At 45.4% G+C, this 24,396-nt stretch overlaps 1 protein-coding gene across 7 annotated transcripts in view; it reads right to left on the bottom strand.

Moving 5' to 3' along the window:
- Positions 1-24,396, bottom strand: part of LOC114872572 (POU domain, class 6, transcription factor 2) — a 215,708-nt gene that overhangs the window by 114,705 nt on the left and 76,607 nt on the right. For all 7 annotated transcript variants that reach the window (XM_046288588.1, XM_029179888.2, XM_029179892.2 and 4 more), the window contains exon 4: positions 7,213-9,575. The gene's annotated coding sequence lies outside the window, so the exon portion shown is untranslated. The remainder of the gene's footprint in view (positions 1-7,212; positions 9,576-24,396) is intronic.

Raw genomic sequence — 24,396 nt, forward strand, 5'->3', positions numbered from 1 at the left:
TTCAAGTTAAAATGTTTCTAAAGAATTCTTATCATTCTTTAAGGTCTAAAAAATCATATTTTTCTTCCAATTTAAGTCCTTGCTCTGATAAGCAAAGTGGTTAAGATTGATTTAATTACCAAAGAAGAACCAATTACACCTCTAAGGATTCAAATAAAAAAAAATCAATCGCTCTAGCAGATGTCTCGTCTTCCAAGTGGAATGCAGCTGAAGCAACACGCGAGATACGGAAGTCCGTCGGTCAATTTTCTCGGGAAAATCGAGGCTCGCGGTTCTTTTCATCGAGAAACGAGTATCCGCTTTCACCGAGCGCATCCTAGCATGTCTCCACGAGCGATAATTGCTGACGGGATCAGCCGGTGAAAGTCCACGTAATCGAATATGCAATTAAAACACACCGGGACCATTGATACGAGGATCGTTCGAGTGTCTAGGGAGGCAATTAAAACGCGTGCATTATGCGACCAGCCGTCACGAGCCTCCTCTCCACCCGCTCCATTCTACCTTCACATTTTCCACGATCGGAGACGTTTAACCACTAAAAGCCACCCTCGGGCTGATTTCATACCCCGACCACCCCACCGCGTGTATCACCGACTTTCGTCCCGTCCACTTAACCTTCCCCCTTTCTTCGACGTTTCTTCTTCTCGCTTCGGGGCCGAGTATCGTGTTTTCGCATTATCATCGTGCCCCGTTTATACCCGTGCTCGACTTGCCGAAGAAGAAGAAGGAGGAGGAGGTGGAGGATGACCGACGAAGAAGAGAGGCAACACAACGTCAGCGACGCCGCCAGCAGCAGCGTACAATTAAGGGGGTTGATTGATGTTAATTCAAAGGGTAATTAAGAATGTTGCGCATAAAAATCCGGTAATTTATGGTCATTGGGGATAATTATATGTTGACCAGCTTGTAATTGCAAGCGTTCCGTGGCCTACAACACCGCGTATAAGCGTCCGGGAATTGCGGGTAGCTCCTTCTCTTCGAATGGCCGACCTGGTGTGCCTACAGGGTGTCCATACTAAATTTCGAACACCCTTTTATTTCCCATAATATTGAAGATATTGAACAAATATTTATATGAAAATCTTACAATACAAAAAGGAAAATTTTCCAAAATTACGTTCTGAGATAAGAAACTCAAATGAAATGAAACATTTTAAATTTTAATTATCAGATTTAAAGAAAATAAATAATAAAATAATGAGAAAGGATCTTAAAATCAAATCTAAAGAGTATCTACCTCTTGTACCACAATTACAGTACTAAAACAATTTTCACGAACACCCTGTACGTGTGCACACTTTGGACTCGGCTTCTTCCCGAGTCTGTGTGTGCGTGTGGGTGGGATATACGGTCTCAGATCGCAGCTTATTATAGGGGCTAGTAGATAAGGTGGGTTTAGAAACAACCGTACGCCTCTGGCCAGCAGCTAGTTTCCACATAGTCCTGACTGTTTCTCTTTCCTTCTAACACGCGAACGGGATGTCTCCGTTTCTCTCTCGCCCCTCGGGCTACACCGAGGTGCGCGTAAACCGCCCAAAGTCCGGGGCATCGATTTATGAGGCCGATTCCCGTGGCCGGCAACGGACTCGCACGGGGCGGTTTTAGAATTTTAGGCTCGGTCCAGTTAGCCGCGAAAACGAAGCCGAATGCCGCGTTGCTCTTGCAAACGAAACGCTATAAATAACCGAGCCTCGAATAATCGCCATATGGCACCACCATGACGCGGACTACCCGCGCCATCGTAGTAGTCTTTGGCCCATTTTAACCGAGACTTCGATTTCGTGCCATTGAGTACGCGTCCGCTTCCGGACGAGCGGAAACAGAAGTCACTCGGAGACACGAAATTGGCGGGAAGTTCCTTACTTCGAGATTAAGTTGAATGAAATGCATCGTGTTCCCACGAGTTGAACAGAAATTAAGGATCGCTCTCGCTTTCCACTCGAGACAGCAATTTCAACGTTACCTGCAGGATACAGAGCAAAATGAACGCCGATATCTTTGGACAGTTGAAAACAGGGGTTCGAAACGTTGGACGAAGGTACAAGGCCGTCTGCGAGGGGGTAGAAGAAAAAGAAAAGGTTCGCGAGAGAGGGAGAAGACAGCATGGGTAGCCCTCCTACTTGAAACACGGCCAATAAAATGATCCCAGCGGGACCAGTTGGCAACCGCCCATCGCGACATTGTCCTTGCCGACTCCTTTTTCTTTTTTTTTCACGATCCCGTAATCAATCGACCAGTCTAATGGCAACGCATAATCGCGGCTTTGTGGCGCCTAACCGTGCTGGTAATGCTAAAGAGAACGAGCTGAAAGCAAGCTGAAGTGCGCGAACACCGATTCGCTCGGACGGGAATCGACAAAAGCCGTTGCCAAAATTGAAGGAGTTCGTTGTTATAAGTTCTCGTACGATTAATATACGCGTGATCGTTCATGTTTCCAGCGGTATAAACCGTTGGAAACGAGGTCCTCCTTTGAACAGGTAGGATGGTATCGAGTGATTCGAATTAATCTTTAACGGTGAACGTATGTAAGCGAGGCGGCTAAGTGGCGGGCCGAGGTAATGGTCGTTTCGTGCGATACCATTTCGTCAGAAATCCGAGGGGCTTTGTCCCGGGTCACGAAACGCAAGGATTAAACTGAACAGCGACCCGTTAACGCGACTGTTCGACCACCTCGACGAGGATACCGACTCTTCGTCCACTCCGCGTTACGCAACGAACCTTTCATTCCACTAGCGTCCATAAATCGTCTCACGAATCAGATCGGAATCTCTGTTTATGGTCCAAGATTCAAGAACCATCAAGGTCTCGCTACGCGACACTAAGATTCTCCTCTGATCAGGGTGAACTTGAAACTTTGATAGATGTTATCCGATACCAAAAGGCTATTCATAATTTCATAAATTTCTGAATTTTCAATTGCCCCGATGCGAATAAAATTTACGTCCTTTGACACCTCGTTCGGATTCGAATCGGAATAATTCAGGCCGAGGTGGTAGGTGGTATAACGGGGCGTAAAATTTTGCCACAAAGGATGGAAATGACGATGGAACACGCGAATGCGTAGGCGAACAGAAAGCATACTCGAAGGCGCAGGAAGAATATTTCATGTTTTACGGCGCCAGCGTGGTTGGGGTTGCGCCCGGACAAAAAAAGTGTCAGCCCGCCGGCTAAATCAGAGCGTGAGTGCATTAAACTCCGAATTACCACAAATAGAACCTTAACCGCACATGCCCATTATAATGGTACCCCCTGCTGAAGATGTATTTACGTACTAAACCGCCTTCGCGGCTCACGCTGAGTCGTTTCGTATTAACATCTGGCCCAAAGACGAGCTTGCTCCCGGTTCATTGGACCCCTTTTATTTCCTTTTTTTTCTCCTTTATCTAACGGGATTAACCGTCCTACTTGAACACCGCTGCCACTTATCAGTCGATCGAACCGGAAAATGATCGAATTTGAAGCGCAAAGTAGCCGTATGTCCTTTTTTGATCCATCGGACCGTGTAACGAGTCAAGTAGCTTCAAACAGCCATTTTTTTTTTCATTGGAAGATGAAAATTAAAAATAAGGCTAAACTGTTAGAGAGGGAAAGAGAAGAAGGATAATTAAATAGAAGGGTCAGAAATATAAGTCAAGCATTATCTAGCTGAGGAAACGATTCTATTATCCCAGAAGAAGAGGCAAGAGGCAAAGGGAACGGGTGGCGTAAAATATGTGCGGAGCACGGGGCCATTCTTCGAGGAATTTAAATTCTTCTTGGGGACCCTTTTCCCGGCGAGAAGAAGTCCTCAATAGGGCGGCGAGGCACGGAAATCTCGGGAGTGCTTTTACACGCAAATTAGCTCTATTAGGAGCATCGAGCGTACAAAAACACTCGTGCCGTAGCATCGGTTTGTCCCTCGACGCGTAATCCTCCCCGCCCTGTTACGCACGTGCGTGCTTCTTTATGAATTATTAGAATTAATGACACCGCACGCATCGTCTCGCGCTATGGGGCGTCACGTCGTCCAATTGCGTGCGGGGATCCGGTTGAAAAGGAAAAAAGAACAGATCGAACTGCAATGGGCTCCCTTTTCCGTTCCTTATCCGCTCCCTTTTCCTTCGCTCTGCTCATTCAAAGAACCACTTACTCGAAACGTGTAATTGTACTTACGTGACGGCACAATGTCACGTGCAATTGTGCTTGAATCGTTTCATCAATGCGCGACAATAAGCTTCGAGGGGCTTTCTTTCTGCTTTAAATGAAAGGAGGGTCGTGAAATTTTTATATTCCTTAATCTTGAACTTTAAATTTAAATAGCGAAAGGGTTCAGAATCATCCCTGTATCATTTTGAAAATACCATTTTCGTGTATCGAGGAAGATTCTCAAAGAAGCGATAAAGAGGAAGAAATTAAAATGAATGGAACACAAGGAGGGACACGTTAGGTCGATGAATACACGCGATATCGCGTTCGATCGCGAAACGGTGGCGGACACTTGCCGATTCACATTTGATTCTCGAAGACGACGGCGTAACTTGCTTAACAGCGGTGATTCGTGAGTCGATAATCGATGGAAGGGCGCCGGATGGAAAATAGAGAAGCAAGGCTACAAAGCGAGCTGGAAGTGGGTAAGTTGTCGAGCGAAATGTTATCGCGCGCCGGATCGTCGGCAGGGGTTGAATCGGGTAAAAGGGAGTTGAATGGGGCTGCAAACGGGGGTTGACGAGCCGAGGGAGAAGGAGAAGAGAGACAGAGGATAAACGCGGAGGAACGAGGAGAAATTGTGGAAGGATTTAAGAAGGGGGGAAAAGCATCGATTACTTTTCTTGACCTGGACAATATCCGTGTTCTCCGCTACCTATTATCCACCGAATGCCCGCAAAACCGTACGTTTTATTTGCACTTTTCCGATTCTTTTCAAAGCTACCAGGATATTTCTGTATACTGCCATACGGACATGAATATGTATTTATTGACCGAGGTGTTTCTTTTATTTTTATCCTTGTTTCTCTTTTTCACCAAACGAAAATCGTGTAATTTTAAAACTGACACAATTGCTCTCGCGGATCAATTTGAAAAATTGAAATTTGCAAAATTTACAAACTATAAAAAAATGCAAAGGAAAGAAATTGTTCGATTGATTGTATCAGAATACCTCGAAGAAAGTAAACAGGACGAAAAGGATTTCGCAATCCCGAAGAAAAGCGTCGGTTTTCTTTCTCAGCGACGCTCGAAACGAGCGTCCCGACGATACCTCGAGTCGAGTGCTTCCTTTGGGATTTTCCGCCTTCGACTCTCCATCAACCACCACTTTTCTCCTCTCTTTCTCTGTTTCCCGTCCCGTAAAGCGACCGCCTCTCCTTTCCCCGTTCGCTCCTCTTTCAAGCAACCCTCTCTTTCACCATAGTCCCGAGGTGGCAAGCAAAGAACTCTCCTACCCTCTGGTTGCTCGCACTGATTTTCTACCCTCCGCTGCCCCTTTCCTCACCGCACACCGCCACCTCCTCCGCCTACACCTCGTGCTACTATCCGCCCTCGACCCCCGGCAACGTCACTCGTAGTCACGCTGCCAACACGTGCTCCTGTTTACCTCTCCAATCACATGGTACGGGGTCGTGGCGTAGTTCACTGACGGTGTCATTTCATCGAAAATATCTGACGCGCGTGTGCGAGCTGGGTTAATTGGATTCATGACGAGTGCATGCGTGTTCGACACGCACTTCGTGCCCGTACGCGCGCTCGAAGGGGATGATTCCGCTGATGATTCCGATCGGTCGGTATCCGCGGTTCTTTTCGAGTGATTCCGACTGTTTACTGGATATCGAGGTGAAACGTGCGGATGGATAAATTGGTGTTTGATCATTTTCATTGAGATATGCGTTTTTATCGCGGATATTTCACTTTTTATCAGAGAATTTTCATGATTTTTCGAAATATGCGAATTTCATCTGTTAGTGGATTCAGATGTTGTTTGAGTTATTCGTAGTGGATTAAATAAATTCGTGGATGTTTCCAAAGAGATTTTAGAAGACTTTGTGTATGAAATATTTTTTGATACCAGATATCTTCCTTCAAATTAAACAGAAAATGCGAAATAAGAAAGAAGAATTTTATATAAAAGTTACCGTTTCAATTCTCTTTGTAACATAATTCTCAAGAACACATTGTAAAAGGGAACGCATTAAGAAAGATCCACGATCACTTTGCATTTACCTGCACGATCCTTCAATTAGCATTTTCAGGTCACACTCGACGCGGACACGTTCGCGATCGCGCATAATTATCACCCTAATTATTGGAACACAGCTAAGTAGCCGCGGGGAATTATCGCCGAGCTTCGGGCGTACCTTTCGCATGGAACCCAACGCCTGTTTCAATCTCTCGCTAGGCAACATTCCCGCGTGGCCAGGCCCCGGAGTAACTTTCTTAATTACAGAGATTAACTTCATGCTATCGGGGCAACGATTATCGCTCGCGAGCCTCGCAATTGCCAGCCAGATATAAATACACGCCGCCTTGGCGTACAAAATTTTGATGGAAACACTTCTTTTACTTTCCTAACAACACACCTGACAATCTACAATTTATTGTTCAGATCTAGCAAGAAAGTTTATCTTCAGATCAGATCAAATATGTTCCTTTAAAAAATGATTTTTAATATCAATGATATGCAAATAATGGAGTCTCGATATAAATTTAAGATATAACTGACAAAATTATATCACTCAGCAATTGGAGTTAGAGAAAATAAGAAGAATTTAGAACAAAGTTGCCATTACACTAGCGATATAAAATAATGAAGGAAAAGCTCTAATTAGAAAGTTACATTATCTACTTAATAATTACTATTACTCTGTCTGATTATAGATATCTATTTCTACTCAGATAGCTAACCCATTAAGGAACATTTTTGGACTAATCCTGAAATCTTAACGAGTTTGATCTCGAGAACAAAATTCATTTCTAATTAACCCCCTTTTTGTAATTATTATAAGATAGCAAAGTAAAAGCTTGAATTGAAAAGCTTAACCGTTACTATTATAGAATACGTCTGATTATATGGATTCATTTCCACCGCGGTAATTTTCTAGCGATTCTGAAACTTTGATGAATCTCATCTCAGAAATACAAATTTCCTCGAACATATATGGACCATCTATCCAATTAAGATTAATTCTCCTGCTGGTAACGATGAATGAATAAAAGTTGACGATTGACATTACTCACCTGAAGCGACCTGCAGCTGATGTACGTGGGACGTCGTCCTGACGTAGGTTGACTCGACTGCCGTTTATTTATTCAGCTCGATGCCACTAGCTGTTCGATCGAACCGAAACTCGTGTTCTCGGTGTCACCGAACAGTCTGTTCTCGACAGTTCTCGCTTGCCAGCGAACTATTCGATCGCGTTTCGTCCCTTTTCAAGTGCCAGCACTTTCCCGTGTTTCACCTCCTTTCTTTTCCACGATCACCAGGTAATTTTCCAGCAACTGGTTACGACGACACGGAACAGACCGGATGGTGACGGTGGACCGACGTCGACGGACGGACGATTCACAAATACATCGACCGCTGGTGACATCAGCCTACATAATTACGCCGGGTAATTGCGAGTAATTAGGAGCGATTAAGCAGCAAACTGTTAATTGCTCGAGACCTGATAATAACGTCACTCGATTCTTCGATCGTTCTCGTCTGACGGCACCCGGAAGAGAACGACAAAACTCTGTCCGACGAGCACCGTTGTAGAAGAATGAAAGAAAAAAAAAAAAGTGTTCCACTGAAATGCCAGCGTTTCTATGTACACACGGGTCACCTTCGAGATAACGCGACTCTAACGTGCAACGTTGTTTTAATGCGATTTTAATTATTCTATTTGTCAACGATGAGCTCGCTGTCCGTGCTTATCGCTCGATTCCACGCTGGAAAAAAAAAACACCACTTCGCGTCGGCGGCGGTCACGTGTCGTAATTATCCGGCGGGATAATTAGGAGTTTATTAGAGTCCTTGTATCGTCGCTCGATGCATCACTCGACTCGCGATGCCAACTCGTTACATGCGAACACACACGCGCAACACGCTTGTTCCGGCACCGTTGAACGTTGATCAATCTTTCGCAGAATGTCTACGCTTATTGCCGTGCAATTAACTCGGCCACCACCTGTCCGTAGCACCTGCCGCGTTTAATTGCCTCCCGCACGTGGCCCTTCTGATAACGTATATTCGACAGTCTTCCAACAACGTCCCGCGACTTGTTTGGTTATCACGACGTTACGCCGGTAAACCTGACCTATACAAGTTTTTCGAAACTTCGCCGTAGGACGAGCGTTGCTCCGAAACACAACAAGCAATATAATCGCGTAGAGGTTAGACGATTCTCTCACTTATTCCACTGAATCACCGTGTTCGATAATTTCACCGTAGAAGGTGTCCACAGAACGGGGTAACAGTCAAGTGTACGAGTGCGTGTGTCCGCGTCCACGTGCCGACTGAACGAGTCGGCGCACGCACCTCTACGCTCTGATTCCCTGATCACTCTCGCAGCACACACTGGCTGATCACCGACGTATCACAAACTTCCTCCACTTGCGAGCTTCTTCCTGCTGGACACCACCTTCTTCACCAGACGTCCCACTGGACCAGGTCGCTCGCGTTCGTCCTCCGAGTGAAATTGTCTACGAATCCCTTCGGAAACACTGTTGGTCGAGATGGTCGCGTCCTCTTAGCGGGGACGGAGCGATATGATCGAAGAGGATCGATCGATAGTGGGCTCGTTACTGCCTCTGTCGGACGCTCGATGATCCTCGGTGGTGGTGTGCCTCGTGTCGGGTGGCAGCGTGGTGTGCACGTTGCGCGGTCGAAGCTCGGCGCGAAAACTTGGACCTGAATGCTGACGGTCCGCAGTCTGGCTGCGTAGTGGCCCCGCTGTTCAACCGAGGGAAGGCAAACCCGCCGTGGCTTCTCTCCCGCCTAGCTGGCAACCAATGCTCGTTTCAAGTGGAAGGGGTATCGTAGGCGGTACTGGGGGCGGTCCCGATGCGCGGAGGTGGTCCGCGAGTTACTCGCGGGATCCCGTTGTTATGATTGTTATGAGTGTCCGAGCTGCCTCCTGCGAGGTGCCTTTGGGGGTGGAACGCGGACGCGCGAGAGGCACCCTCTTCTGTCTCCCTTTTTCCATCCTGCTCGTCTCACTCTCTTTCTCTCTCTTGCTCTGTAATATAACCACCACGAGCTCGAACGAGCTCGTAACCGTGATGCAAATCAGCCTGACGGGGCTGAAGAGTACTTGGCCAGGGTAGCCCGGGAGGAGCGATTGCCGCGAAGGACCGATCTCGCGGATCTTCCTCGAGGAAACTGCACGAGAACCGGGCACACGCTTTTAACGATGTGATTTTAAGGGCTGATCGAAAGATCGGAGACACCCTTTCGAGGGCTCCGTAACTGCGGCCGACTTCTGGCACGAAGAATCGGTAAGCAGGGGGTTGATGCTCCTCGATCCACCTGCACCGTTCTTCCACTGCTTGCCGATCGTTTTTCTTCCTGATTCCGAATGGGCAGATTCCTCGGGGATGGGTCAGTCGGTGGTTCTTCGCTGAAAATGGAATAAGTTTGAATGGTTAAGATAGAGCGAGTTCTCGGGGGTGAATTTGAATTCTATGTGTGTTTTAAGGGATTAAGGGCTGGTTTAGCGTGCTCCTTTTCTAGTGAATCGTGAATTATCGTCTAACTCACATTTTTGTATTAAAATGAATTACAACAATAAAAATAAATTGTATTCAAATGAAAAGTGTCCTCTTTTTTTAATTTCTATCATCCTTAAATTCAACTTCCCTCAAATTACCAAACTGATCCACATTCCTTAAGCACACATCCTATCAATTGCAAGTCACAGAATGCACTCCAATTATCTATACGGCCGGTCAGCCGGGTAGGCCTCACGGTCATTAATTTTGATAAATCGTCGTACACAGAAGTCGGAGTTCGTCGACGTTGATCCACTGTCTCATTTATCTTCAGGGGCGCGATGAACCCCTGGCTGGTAATTGCAAAGCTACCAGCCGATAGCCAGCCATTTTCGTTTCGTTCTGTCGACGAATTCGATCGAAAGGATGACAATGTGTTCATCGGATGTGCAAGACGAATGTCGTTAAGGGGTGAAATGACAGGTGCGTGGCGGAAATATGCGCGTTATCATATACTTAACCCTTTCGCTAAATTACCCTCTTCCTTTTTTAAATTAACCCTCAAACTCTGAAATGACAAAAATTTAAATCTAATTGTAAATTTTATTCATTTTGGAGAACGAACGAAGTTAGAATGATATAATACTCCAAATTGCTGGACGAATCTGAAGGATTGCGCTTACTATAGGATGTAAATCTTCCAAGATTTTTTGCCGCATCGAATGGCCAGGCTACTTTGCTTCAAAATATATTACGCATGTTTTTTGCATCTTATCTTCGACTCAGCACATGCCTCGCATACTTACAAATTAATTATTTCCGCCATATGTGCAGCAGATTCGATCCCCTGACTCTGCGAATTCCCGCACACGCGATTTCTTCATTTCGCGAAGAAAATTCCAAGTATGTACATTTAAATTATATTTACAATTATATAAAAACTCGGTTAATTTATGAAAATCATTGTACGATAAGGAACTAATGAATTACGTATTTTCGAAATACCATGTTCGATCAGCCGCGCATGAGGATGTTCTGGAAGGCAGAATTTCGCATGAATATAAGTACGTGTTTCGTTACTACGCAGCCAGTCTTTATTAAGTCCAAATTTTACCCCTTTTGAACGACGAGCTACCCTCGTCGGCGCCACTATTACTGTCCGCACCCTCGGTGTTTTAATGTTCTCCCCTCAATTTCTCCGACATCGACCTCGACAATATTCTGTCGTGATTCGACCCTAAGAGGCGCGTCCTCAGCTACAAATACATTCGATTCGACTGAAATAAACCGCTCCAAGACGAAGGTTCCTTACACTTTTACTCTTACCTTCTAACGTGCACGTCATACCAGCTGACAGGAAATTGTTACATTTATTTATGGACTGTTATAGACCTTCTTTAGCAACGTTGTTATTGATCGTGCAACACGTGAAGTCAGTGATTAGATTTGCCGGCTTTAGAGGGGAATGTTTCAAGTCGGTCATTGAAAATATCTGTATAAAATGCGAAAGCCGTTTTCTTGAAATCACTTCTTCTCATAGGATATTTAAGTTAAAAAACCACAGTAATAATTAGAAATTTTTAATTTGGTGCCCTGGGTACGGCGTACGGGTCCGTAAAAGTCGGAAAAATGCAGGCATAATCAATATTAAATAATGAAAAATACTGTGCATTGTTAATCACTCATCAATAAAGATCTTTCAAAATTGCCGGATAAAATAATCAAAGAAAATCTGCAAATCAGCTAAAATTTTCACCTGTTCCACCTTCACCTTGTCCAGAGACGAAAGTAGCGACAGATCTTTTCAACGAAGCACACGAGGAAATGAATGAATCCGCTCGTCCTTCTTCCTCTCGAAGGTCCACGTGCTTTTCACATATAACTCGCCCCCGTAGAGGTGTAGCCAGCTGGTGGTTGAAGTTGTAGGAGTCGGCAGGATGTGGGTCTCTACTCTCTCTCTGTTTCTCCGATATTCCTATCGTCTCTGTCGCACCATCGTCACCTTGTCCCTCGCACCGGGTTTATCCTTCTTGCACCGAGGTTCTCTGTCCGCTTTCGTCTCGCGTGCCTCTCAGTCGTCCGCTCGGCTTCCCTCACTCTCCTTTGCCGCACATGCCGACTCACCCTCTGCTCGGGGTGCTCCGTCTTTCTCCCCCGTCCCGCCGGATCGATTAAAACTACAAAGTGTTGCCTCTCCATCCGTTGCTACGCTCATTCGTGGTCGACTACATTGCTCCGGCACTCTCCTGGCGGCACTGGGTTACCAACTCTTTCCCAACTCCCACTTTCTATCTCTCTCCTTTCCTCTTTCACCCTTTTCAACCAGCCAGCCCGTTCGCTCTTGCTTCCTGCTACCTGCTACCCACTTTCTTCCTCTTTTTTCGTCCTTTTATCGCAGGATCTCCGTATTCATGGGCGTCCGCTCCGCTTCCTGATAATCTCCGCGTAAAACTTCGCCGTCCCGACGGGATTGCCTTCGCGCGCCCACGGGACCAGTGCGGTGCCCAAGCGTCGAACCAACCTTCCCTCTCGCCACGGAATTCTTCTTCCAATCGAACGGATGCTAATCATCCCCCTCGCGACTTCTTCAACCACGTTTGCCTCTGTGTTTTTGTTACTTCGATGCGTTTTAACCGCGATTCAAAGACTTCCTCGAATCCCATCGGGCGCGATTCCGTTCCTTCACCTCGATCGCTCAATCCCAGCGAGCAACACGCGTACCTTCGAAGGATGAGACCTTTTAATTCCGAGGCAGAAACGTCTGTTCGCGTAGTAGTCAGCTACGGAAGATTAGTGGTATTGGGTGAAAGACTGCGTGGTGAGGCGCGATTATATCCTCGGGCCCGTCCTGCTCTCTCCATCTCGCCTCGCTCGAAGTCGCAGCCACTCGGCTAATAACAGAGCCAGCGAAAGCCAAGCAGTCTTTACGAGCATCTTCCCAGAAGTATAAACGCCGGCCCCATCGGCTCTCCGAGATGCCTACTACCACGGGGCTAATTAACGCGATCGACGATATCGCGTGATCGTGATCGCGGTCGCGAGTCGTCGATCGACGAAAGGTCCGACAGAAAACAGTGAGGAGAGAACGATCGTGCGACGGGTTAACGGAAGAAATTTTTGAAAGGAACACGAAAGAATGGCGGCGCAACAGTGTCTCTTTCACGTATCAGGAGGAAACCACATGGGGTCTTTAGAGGTGAATTTAAAACAGGAACACGATGAATCGTGACGGGGTGAGAAACGCAACACTTTCACGATTGCGTGATCGAGTCACGGGACTGTTCAGAGATGTTGAAAATTCGCATCTTACCAGAGGCATTCAGACATATTTCCCGGGCAAGGGAGAAGCGAAGGGAGAGAGAGCAGGTGGTTGATGAAGATAATACCGCGGGGATGTACGACGATGTCGTGTCCGGGCAAGGATGTTCGAAACAAAGTAATCTGAGGGAGCATCTCTTTGTATCAAGCTCCCATTGATCGATAATTTCGCGCATCATTGTTTGCTGTAATAACCGCTTCCCGATACATTCTGCGCCGCCACCCGGATAAGGGGGCCTTTTTATATTCTACCGGAAGGCCAGACAATGCTTTAATTTCCGCGAACCACGTTGTTCAGACGACTCCTTTACCCGAAACTTTTGGCAAGACGGAACTAAGAAATGCCGCGAAACCGCAGCCGTTCTATTTATTTCATTTCTCGAAACGTTTTCACATTTTTCACGTACGGAAGCATTGATTTAAGAAACATTCTAAAGAAGAAGAAATATAGAAATTTTCCTGGTTTGATTGCGCCTTTCTCCCCGAGAAAATGTGACAAAACAACGATCCACGGGATCGCGACGACAGTAACCGTCCCTCTTTCTCGCCTTTTATGACTGAGTAATATACCGTCTTGTCTTCTGTCGTTGTTTATTGCACAATTTATACGCTGATAATAAAACAGATCTTTGTCCCTTCCGGCGTTTAGATTCGTTAGTGACGCTTTGCGTACCGTCCCACCAAACCCCTCGGAACCCTAACTTGTATATACTGTATTTAAATGAAACCGCTCGGTTCTTGCGTACAAGCGTAATTAACAATTATCGTCGTCAGCTAGTCCCCAAGATTTACGGTCTTTTCATGCCGCTAGTATATCGCTTAAGGGATGTACAGTGTTGCTGCAAAGCGTTGCAAATAAGTTTACAATTTGCACGTTCTAACCGGATCTCACGCAGAGGATATACCATCTAAACGTGACGAGCTGGTGTTCCCGTGAAACGATCAACGAACTTGATATTTCACCCGCATCTTCGTGTCCCTGGAAAGATTACGCCTTGGATCCTTCGTTCCCGCCGTGATCCAGTAACAAGAAACTCTTTGCTCTTGTTTGGATCCCTTCAAAATCTACACCGAGTCTTTGTGTTTCCGAGAACGTCATTAATTTCCTTTATCTCGCACTACACGGACGCGCGATAAAATTTGTCGATTTACCAGAACACCAAAAAAATGGATAATCCAGCAGAATTATCGTAGCCATAAATAAAGTCACACCTGTTCCGCGAACAGAAAGCAGCCGTCTAATAGCAAAATCGGTAATAACGATTGCGCTGAAAGCGTTCCGACTCTAGCCAGTGGTTCGATGCTTTAAACAGGTGTCAATTATTACCATCGCTAATGCACTTACATCGCGTGATTCCGTCCATTCGGAAGAGTTAATTTTGTCCATGCATCGGGACGGGTTTTTGCGATCATTTACCGACGTTTTCTCACGGATTTCCGTGGTCATCGAGGAATGGAAAGCACCGGCAATACGCGGTCACGAATGTATCGGTCAATAGTTGCCAGCCGAGCGAAGACGAGCCAAGCCTGGTACCTTCACACCATTTCCGGACAATATTTAGCCGCGTTTCCCAACCCGGTAGCCCCGATCATTAAACGTGCGTATATAGCCTCATAATATTGCAATCCGTGGCCATAATTTACGTCGTTTTATAGTTCAAACTGCAAGCTACGGTAGGCAGCGCCGCTCCAGCCTTTAGAACGTGCTATTCCCGTTCAAGTTGTACTGGGTGATCATAAAGTTTGCCGACTGTTTCCATCTACTCGCGGCTCAACCTCGACCCCCGGACACCTAAGTGTATTCCACACACTGCTTCCTCTATTCCGAGGTTTAACGCGAGACTTTGATAGTTTAGATCGCTTTCTGCATCGCATTTTAACTCGGTTCTTATTCAAAATTCTTTGATTTTATTAGTTTCTTCGAGGCTTCTTGATATTGACTTAATTCTTATTTAGAGTACTCAGCAATCAAAGGGTTAAAATAGAAAATCTGAATTTTCTAGATTTAATATTTGTCTTTCAAAGAGTCTTTAACATTGCGAAACGAATTTGGCAAAAAAAGAAGAATGTCTTTGAAGCACACCAGTTATATTCAGAAGTGCATGCACGAGACGTCGTTGCAAGGAGAATTGAGATATACTGTTTTATAGAGAATCATTGGAAGAGAGAGGTGTGAGGGTCTTTTATGAAGTAACCACGAAGGTGCAGCCGCTCGAAGAATGGGTTCGAGTCGTGGATATCCTGCCACGGTCGGTACCCTTCTTCGAGAGTAAGCTATTACTGAAATTACTGACGATCCGACGCTCGCAAATCAAAATTCACCGTTTTCTTCGACGGCCATTCTGCATTGTTACGATTTATTGCCGGCTAAACGGCACGATTCCGCCAAAGAAACGCGACGGCTCCCCTTTTGTTCGGGATTCAAGGGCGACCATTAGTGGACTTTAGCAAGGCAAACAAGTGTGAAGATGATCGAAGAAAGGAATGATAATTAGCGTGCAACTCGTGAAATCGTCGTTTCTTTTGCGAAAAAGGAATTTGCGAAAACAGTATATTTGCGTGTGTGTTAGTTGCAAAAGGTATATAATGTATGAAATGCATGAAGATGTAAGAAGAATAAATAAATATAACATTTCTGATGATTACAGTGAAAGAGGGATCATTTACTTTTCAGTCTGCAGGCTTCATTTCTTTGATTTGTAACATTTTTCTGATAATCTTGCAAAAACTTTATGAATTGAAACGAGAACGTCGTAATTTTCCTTTCTACTCCGTTTTATCCGACGTATCGCACTGCGAAGATCGGGGGTCCGTTCGAAGCAAAGCGGCTGACCTAATTTACATACATATAAAGCGCATTCGATGTGTTTTAGGGGTCGTAAATCGACGCAGCTACGGGAATCGTTAAACCCTTCCTTGCCGCAACACCCCAGCAATGCGTGTACGATAGAAACACGAACATGTATGGATAGATATAACACGCGGACATATATTCACGTATTTTGTCTTCTTCTGGTCGTTTCGTGCCCTTTCGCATAGTCAGTTGAATTTCAGGTACCATGTAAGCATGGTAATACTTCAGAGTGCAAATTCTTCCATAAAATATGCGTTTGATTTCCAAAAATCCATATTTTTGCACGAATGAAAATAATAATAAATGTTTTGCGAAAGATATTTAAACGCATCTTTCTTTGTAAGTACAAAGGCGATAAAATAAGAACAATCTCCCTCCTCTTTGTATCTGCGGAGGACCATAAAACATCCCTCCGTTGCAGAAGCACCAAAAAGTCACCGCTAACATCCTCCTGCCGAATTCGTGCACCTCTCCTCTCCCTTCCCGTGTTACAGTCGCGATTTTTCTAATTATAGGTAATTAATTTTTACGAGTGCGCCGTAAAGCATCGCAGACAGGTGTTTCCCGAGGGCGAATAAGGTAGGTTGAAGCGGTTCCTTCGGAGGAAGGTTTCGGGGCTAGCGGAGGTCGTTTTCGGTAGTGGTAACAATGATTGTAAGCGTCGGTGTCGGTGGTGGTGCCGATAAAGTTAAAGCCACTGGCGAACGATGCAGGGGCCGCGTAATGACAACGCAGCGCGTCGTAAACGCGTTTATGTCCAGAGTTGCATTATAGTAATATCTGCCAGCACCCAACGGACGTTCGTTGCCTCCTCGACGGTTACCATGGCCGATCGTTTCGCTGGTGAACCTTGTTTTCTTTTCCTCTGACGTCTATTTCTGGCCATCATTCTGTCACTCGCAGAGATTTCGACGACCCGACGCCATTCTCTTCCCTTCGTCAGAGGCACAGATTTTTTAAAAACTTTTTATTCCACCTGTCTACCCCTCGAATCATTGCAAGTCTTCGAAGAAAATATATTAACAAAGATCCAAAGAAAAGAATGAAAAAATTTCAAACTAGTTGCAGCACTTTTACTGAAATCTTAAAGGCAACAAATCAAATGGTTCAGTTTGTGCTTACAAATTGAACTACCGGAACGTGGTGCCGGTAGATGAAGAGGGAGAATTTCGAAGGGAAGAACGGTTTAAGGGCGTGGAAGGGTGAACGTGAACGAGGACCAACGACGAGATGGCAGAGTTGTAAAGTCCTGCGCGTGACACCGGGTTATGTTATGTTCTCCGCGCTTGTGTTGGCGATCCGGTGAGCACCGAACTAGTGGACGTTGCTTTGTACATACGTAGGTGTGTACATGGTTAGGTGGCACGCGGTATTGCTCATACACTGCGTTTATGGCGCATAACCGGCCTGCTCGTTCGCACAGATTATTTTGGCTTGATCAATTTGATAACTCCGCTCCGTTATGCCCGTCTTGCTGATTACGCCAGCTCGCGACACCGCTCCAAGAGTTAATCTTTATCGTCGCGGTAGTCCTTTCGAACTTGCTTTCAGAACTTGCTCTTTACCTCGGAATTTTATCAACAAACCCATCGATTATTTATTCACCATTTAAAAATAAAAATTGAAGATCATTTTCCATGGATAAGGTAATGGAAAAAATGATGAGGGACGATGAATTAGACTTCAGTTAGCAGGTGTTCCTTCCGGATGTTCCAAGGATTCTGCACCTTGCGCGACCTTAATTGAGTCATAACAAGAAGCACCTTGTAAGCTGATCGATATCAAGGTAACCCTTCCCCGTATAAGGTCCACGAATAAAAAGTACAACCCTTTATAAACGTATAAATTCATCTGATACGGTTTTTAATACAGATTCCTTGGCAAATTGATACTTAACTGCACGGTTCGGCTTTAATCGTCCCTGTAAATGAGAATATCGAAGCTCCGAATAATTACCATGCAGGATGTTCTTGAAAGTAGCAACGTGTAACAAAGTGATTCGGTTAAAAAAATTAATGAGCATCTGTGCTCGAGATAATTAGATACGCCATTAGCACGATGTCCTCGTATATCGCTACTATAACTAGTACAAGAAACTGTTCGATATTATTATTTTTCGCTCTAACGACCCTTAAGCTTCTGCAAAGTTGCACAAGAATTAGTATTCCCGGCGATAACTCCGACGATTTATCTGAAGAAAAACATGAGGAGCAGAGAACAAGCTCATCAATATCAAAATCACCGTAATTAATCGATGCATCAAGTATCCAGCAGCTGGTTCTTGAAACCCGACTCTTACCCTCGCACCCATCGACAATAATTACTCAATATATCAACGGTGTACTACTTTGTGCGTCCCTAAAAGTCCGCTCATTCCTCTAAATTATCCTCGGAACGCGATCCGCTAATTTGCCATGCGGCTCCGCTGAAAACGAACACGAAGATGATTTTAGGCGAACATAATCGGGTCCGAGGGGCCGAGTTGCGCGTAATTTCACGAAAACTTTCGACAGCCGTGCAAAGGCTTGCGAAGGGACAGTAAAGTTAAGAGGGCCGACGAAGGAATGAGGGACGTGCCGGATAATTATGCGTACTGCCTCGTTTCGGAAGGCCGTTCCGACTTTTTTACGAGGGATGAAGTCGGCCCAGCGAGGTCGTAACTTAGCCGCGAATACGGACTATCAGTTACGACCCGATGCCTCTCGAGACGCAGTACCTTTAACCTCTTCGAAGAAACCCAGCCAGGGTAAAGATATTCGTATAAATTAGGCTAACTGCGAGCTTTACTCCTTCCGGGAAGCTGACGCGTAGCCAACGAATCTTCTTTTTAACGCACCGCTTCGGAATTTACGATTGCAACTGGTAATTACCTGTCACGGAATCGAACGAAATTATCGGTCGAGGTTTTAGGGTGGTCTGCAACTAAGTTGTTGCGTCGGGCCAACACCTGCTGAGAATGAAAGGGCAGAGTGAATTTATAATTTGATATTAGGCGTCTTTCGAACCTGTTATTCGAGACTATTTCTACTTGATTCTAATCAATTGATAATATAGCAACGGTTAGTCGAAATAAATTCAAGAAGATTAATTTAGGGACCAGAGAAGATTGACGTGGTCCATTTGTTTTTTATCGATACAGAGTGTAAAAGAAATTCAATTATAACGATTCGAACTGAAAAAGGAATAAAGTTTCTGTGCCAAAGATGTATCGTTCGAAACATAAAAGCTGATGGAAGTTATACCGACAGTATGGAAGCGAATTTTCTTGTTACCATGATTGATAATACTATAGCTAGCCGTAGCCAATAGTCAAATTGCCCACTAGCCGAAGACCTGTTTTCGGGAAACGTTTCGGATACACATCCGGCGGACGTTTACAGGTACCTGGAGGGTAGCAAACGATTATGATCCGAGGATAACGATCCAGTCGAACGGAAAAAAAAAAAAAATAGAGCGAGAGAGATTCCCGACGCAACGGTGACTTACGCGCAAATGGATGGCGAAGAAAAATGGTCCGGACCATGTTTCATCTGGCGCACACGTTTATCGTCCGCGCACTGTAAAATTTACACCGTCTCACTTCCGAAACGAGTGGCCCGGCAGTTGCATAAACGCGTGCAACATTTTATTTTATACACCGCACCCATCCTTCCCTTACAATAGTAAAATATTAGTTATGGCTGATTTTGCGAGCGCCTAATAAAATTCTTTGCAAAATAAAATCGCGAGTTTCCAGATCACCACGATTCACAGTTAATAAATTTTGCTTTACACTCGCGGGATATCGGTGTGAATAAAATTCCCGCGACCGTCGTCCAGAAAATGTAACAGTTCCTAGTAATAAGCTTCTAATTACCTCTTCCTCCAATTACGCTCACTTAAGTCGCATTCCCTTAATAAGCGCAACGATTACCGTAAGTATACATAGCCGGTAATACAAGTGGACTAGATCTAATTCCATCAATTAAATCCATCGTTGATAATTATTCTACTGGTCGTCGAAGTCGCTGAGCGACGCCATCGTTGCATCGCCGATGGAGAACGCCGTCGGCTACATCGAATGGACCGAAAGTATTATATGACATTAGTAAACCTTTCCGTGCCCTATAAAAATATGTTTCAACCCCTCGGGTGAATCCGGGCCGAGCGGTAGACGGAAAATTTTCGAAAAACACAGCCGTTTCGTTGAAACCCCGCCCCGTGTGACGCGGAGTCGTACCATTTTTGTCGCGCATTTACACCCCGTTACGAGCAATGTATTTATTTCCTTTTTCCGAATCTATCGTTTCGTGACGGCGGAAAAATGGTACGAGAGTTACATTTTCGGGTAAAACGAGACACGGCCCTTTCACCGTCTCTTCGACGCCGCGGCGACGACCTACGGAAACGTTTCATTGCGTTCGATACGACGGTAAAAAACGCCCACGGATCGGACAGTAAAAAATGTAACTGGTAATTTAGTTAGCCGTTGCGAACCGGACGCCGTTGGCCCGGCCGGGTGTTGGTGGACAGTAATAGGGCGTATCTCGTATCTGTCCGGGGCTGACGGGTTTTTATGGGTTCGCGATGCGCGGATTCATCATTCGATATATTACAGCAGGCTAGCTACCTCCGATGTCACCGCGTTAACCTAACGACCCTTCAAGGCGGAATTTTAGAATTCAGACCGTTGACAGGTGCACAGGACCGACCTACCCTTCGATCGGCCCCAGCGTATTGTAAATGGCAAACCCGGGCCTCGATTTGCGAACGCTTTTTGGATGATAGATGCTGGTGAGTCGACTCTTTTTTTTTTTAGAACAGATGAAAGATAACCAGATGTAATTATTTGAGAAACATTTCGGGTTGAAAGTTAACTACGAATGCTGGTTAGCTAATGAATTTAATTTAGGTGTCTAATGAAGTTTCGATTATTAAAATTTTTATTATGAAAGACAAAATTTTTCGTGGTAAATTTGGAAGGTCCAGTGTTTATATTAAACGTCGCTCGATTCTTTATACACTTTTCATGTTATTAAATTTTATAGAGTAGGTTATACGTTTCCTAAGTGCTTGAATTTTTATACAGTTTTCATGCCGGTAACGAGCTGCATTCGTGCAACCGCCGAATGAATTTGTAAAAGGTGCAGCTTCATTTCGGCTCTTTAATCCTTTTCAAAATTTCATACAACGTTGTGAAAATACTCCACCCTCAAACGGTATTATAATTCCAGGTTTTTCCATACACGCGGACCGTTCAAAAGCGGTCGAAGTCAATTTTTTCAATCGCCTGGAACCGTCAGCGTGATCAATCAGCTCTCCGGTACCAAAGTTACCGAAAATAGATTTCCCAGCTTTCGTTCAAGGGGGTGGTGAACAGTTTGAAAAAAAACCCGGCGAATTAATGCCCCGAAACCGGGAATATCTAATGGATATCGGGCTGGAGCCGAACAAAATTCCCTACATACGGATTTATCGTGCAGCAAATTTGGCGAACGCGTATCTATTTTCGAGCTACGACTACTCGTCTGACGTTGGATCCGCTAACGATTAGTCCAGCGTGTATACGTGTTCTCGTCATATACAAAACAGGGGGGTGGAGAAAAAAGTAAAACAAAATACAAAAAAATATTTGATCAGGCCCACGAGCTCGTTGGCTGGCTCAACGCGAAGAGGAGACTCTCGACGGTATCCAATTCAGTTGATATTCAAGTGGCGCGCGCGTGTTTCTACATTTTGATTTCTATGTAACAGCCGCCGTGATACCGGCTATGCCGCCAGTGTGTTTGCTGTCTGGAAAGACAACAAATATTGTTTCGAAATCGTTTATTCCCATCAGCAGGAATTCTATCCGTGGCAATCGTGTTACGGGGCGAAAATGGAACGACAACCAGCAGCGGCACCATAGGTGGTTAGAGAGGTCCAGGATGGAAGGGATGGGGATAACGAAAAAAAAAAAAAAAAAAAAGAAAGAAAAAAAATCCAGCTACGAACGAGAATAAATGAAAATAATCGCTGGTCACGACTTTCGAAACGTCCAGGCTGGAATCCTTTGCTGGCCGGTTACGGTCGGGCTGGCGACCCCGCATCCACCGGTATCTGCGATTCGCTAATCGTCCCGCGTGACAAGATAAGCTCCGAGCGAGCCCGAGCGGTGCCAAACTTTCCTCGTAACGGGGCGCGTTCGGTGCAAGGCACAGGCTTTCGTTTGCCAACGAGGAGGACCGCGATTGTCAGGAAGAGTCGCATGGAAATCCGATGCGCCGGTGCATCGACGATGCAATTCAGACGGGTGGGTAACCACCCCTTTTTTTCAACCCCCTCTCTACACCATCTCTATCCGTGGGCGCCTCTTTCGCTTCGTCCCTCTTTCCTCGTCGCTCTCAGCTATCGTTACGCTCCTCCTCCCTCCTCTCTCTCGCTCTTTCCAAGCCACCCTCCTCCGCGTCGCGAACGGCTCTCGTGAAACGCGGGCGTATATGCTCGAGCGCGCGCGAAAGTGTGCCAAAAACCCTTTTGTAGCGATCGGAAGAATGGGACGCATTGTTTGCTCACTTGTGAATCGGCTCTAATGGCAAAAGTATGTGAAATCATTGTGAATCGAGATTACATACGGGAAAACAACGCGGCCACGTCCTACCTGTCTCGCTTCTCTGTCTACGGCCGCGGCCGATTCCCTCTACCTACGTGTCTACGTCTATCCATCCACGTACACGGATCGTTGTGTACACGGCTTGTTGGTGTCCGCGCGCACCCCCATCGCCCTCTGTCCGTCCCGTTTTATCTGACGCGGAAACGCGAGGCGGCATCGCCCACGCACACGCGTGAAAAAAAAAGCTCGCGCGCGAGCGAACGATTCGAGCTGAGCGTACCGGGTAGGACGTAGATATTTTTTTTACGTGCAACTGGAGAGAGAGTGCAGGGAGAGACATGCATTCGACTGGCCAGGGCGGAGGGAACGAGAGGCTAGCGATGGGTGGTCGTGGATGCTGGTAGAAGGGGGCCAGGCTGGGGTGGCGTGGGTGGTCCACCCTTTGCCGTCGATTTTTCGGAGCTTTTTTTTTTTTTACAGGCGACGGCCCTCGCTTGCCTGGATGGACGAACACGGGGAGGAACATCAATAATCTACAATCAAACTGCAGATAAAGCTACGATCGCCCTTTTGTGTACGTTTCAATAAGAACCGACGTGACGAACAACTTCCTGTCGATGGACGTGGCTCTTATGCAGCTCGCGTCTCTTTCTTCGAAACGTCAGCTCGTCTTCTTCGGTACCGTTTTCCTGACGATTATACCGAGAGAAAGGGGTCGGTTCGGACGTTTGTCAGCTCGCGCGGAACCGTGGTACGCGATAAAAAGGAAGGGATAGTTATACGAAGCGGGACTTTAAAAATGGAGGATGTTGCCGGGCAGCGTGACAAAGTGCATTATTTATTATTTAGCCGCGTTGCAAAGTAAATTTGGATGAACGATGCACCGTGCTGCGTTTTACGACTAGTCTTCGCCATCTCGACCCGCCGCCGCCGCCGGAGCTGACGGTTACCCGCGTGAAATAATCACAGGGGACAATTAGTAATGGCCCGACAATTTTTACTACGTGCAAAACGGAATGAATCTTCTTTCGGGATAAATTCTCGTCAACGTTTTATCGTCTGAAATTAATCGAATGTTTTTAGTTTTAAGAGGAAATTTTGTTGAGCTTCGTTTTTCATCCTCGCAGAGGTTATTTCAAGCGGTTTTGAATACAAGTTTTTTTAGGATTTGTTCATTTTAAATGTTAATTAGAAAATGATTAGTATAATTGTAATCAATTATTCTGTAGAATGTTAGAAATAGCAAACGACGATAGTTTATAGCGCACTAATCAAGGGGGGAAAAGAATTTTCTCATTCTCTATGCAAACTACTGCACCTTAATTATCATAGATAATTAGCCAGCTACGTGGGTGTAGTTGATAAGATTCCAATGTTCTTCTCATTACAGTCTCGCGTGGCAAATCCGTTCTCCAACCAGTTGCCACCTTAATGCGAGCCTTCTTATTGGAGATTCGTGCTGTTCGCTGTGGACCGCTTGTAATCGCGCGAACGGCCTTAATGGAAACACGGCCAACTATGTAGCACGGGTCATTTAATCCGCAATGATCCGAGGGACGAAATGATTGCGCGAACCTTACGTTCTCCAGTTTAAACAAGACTGAATTTATCTTATACTTGCTTCTTATGCTTCCCCATCGTGTGCTCAATTGGAACATATTAAAATGATGAATATCATTAGGTTGTATCATAGAAAATGACTGATTTCCTATTACAGAAAGATTGGCATGATTTGATAGCATAAAGGCATTGCAGAAGAATTAAAGATTGAGAAAATTGGCCACAAACGCTTCATTAATATTTCTAAATTATTTACTTTTTAGTTGAATATTTTTCAAGTAAAATAATTATGAGATAAGAATTTCTATCTACGAGCGACGGGAAATGGTTCAAATAAAGGAAGAAGAAGAAGCTGAATACCACGGATCATTTACTTTGCAGCGTTACATAATGAGAGTGAAAAACGACCGCACGGAAATGGTATAAA

Source organism: Osmia bicornis, chromosome 14 (genome assembly GCF_907164935.1).
Source record: "Osmia bicornis bicornis chromosome 14, iOsmBic2.1, whole genome shotgun sequence".
In the NCBI taxonomy this organism is placed as follows: Eukaryota; Metazoa; Arthropoda; class Insecta; order Hymenoptera; family Megachilidae; genus Osmia; species Osmia bicornis.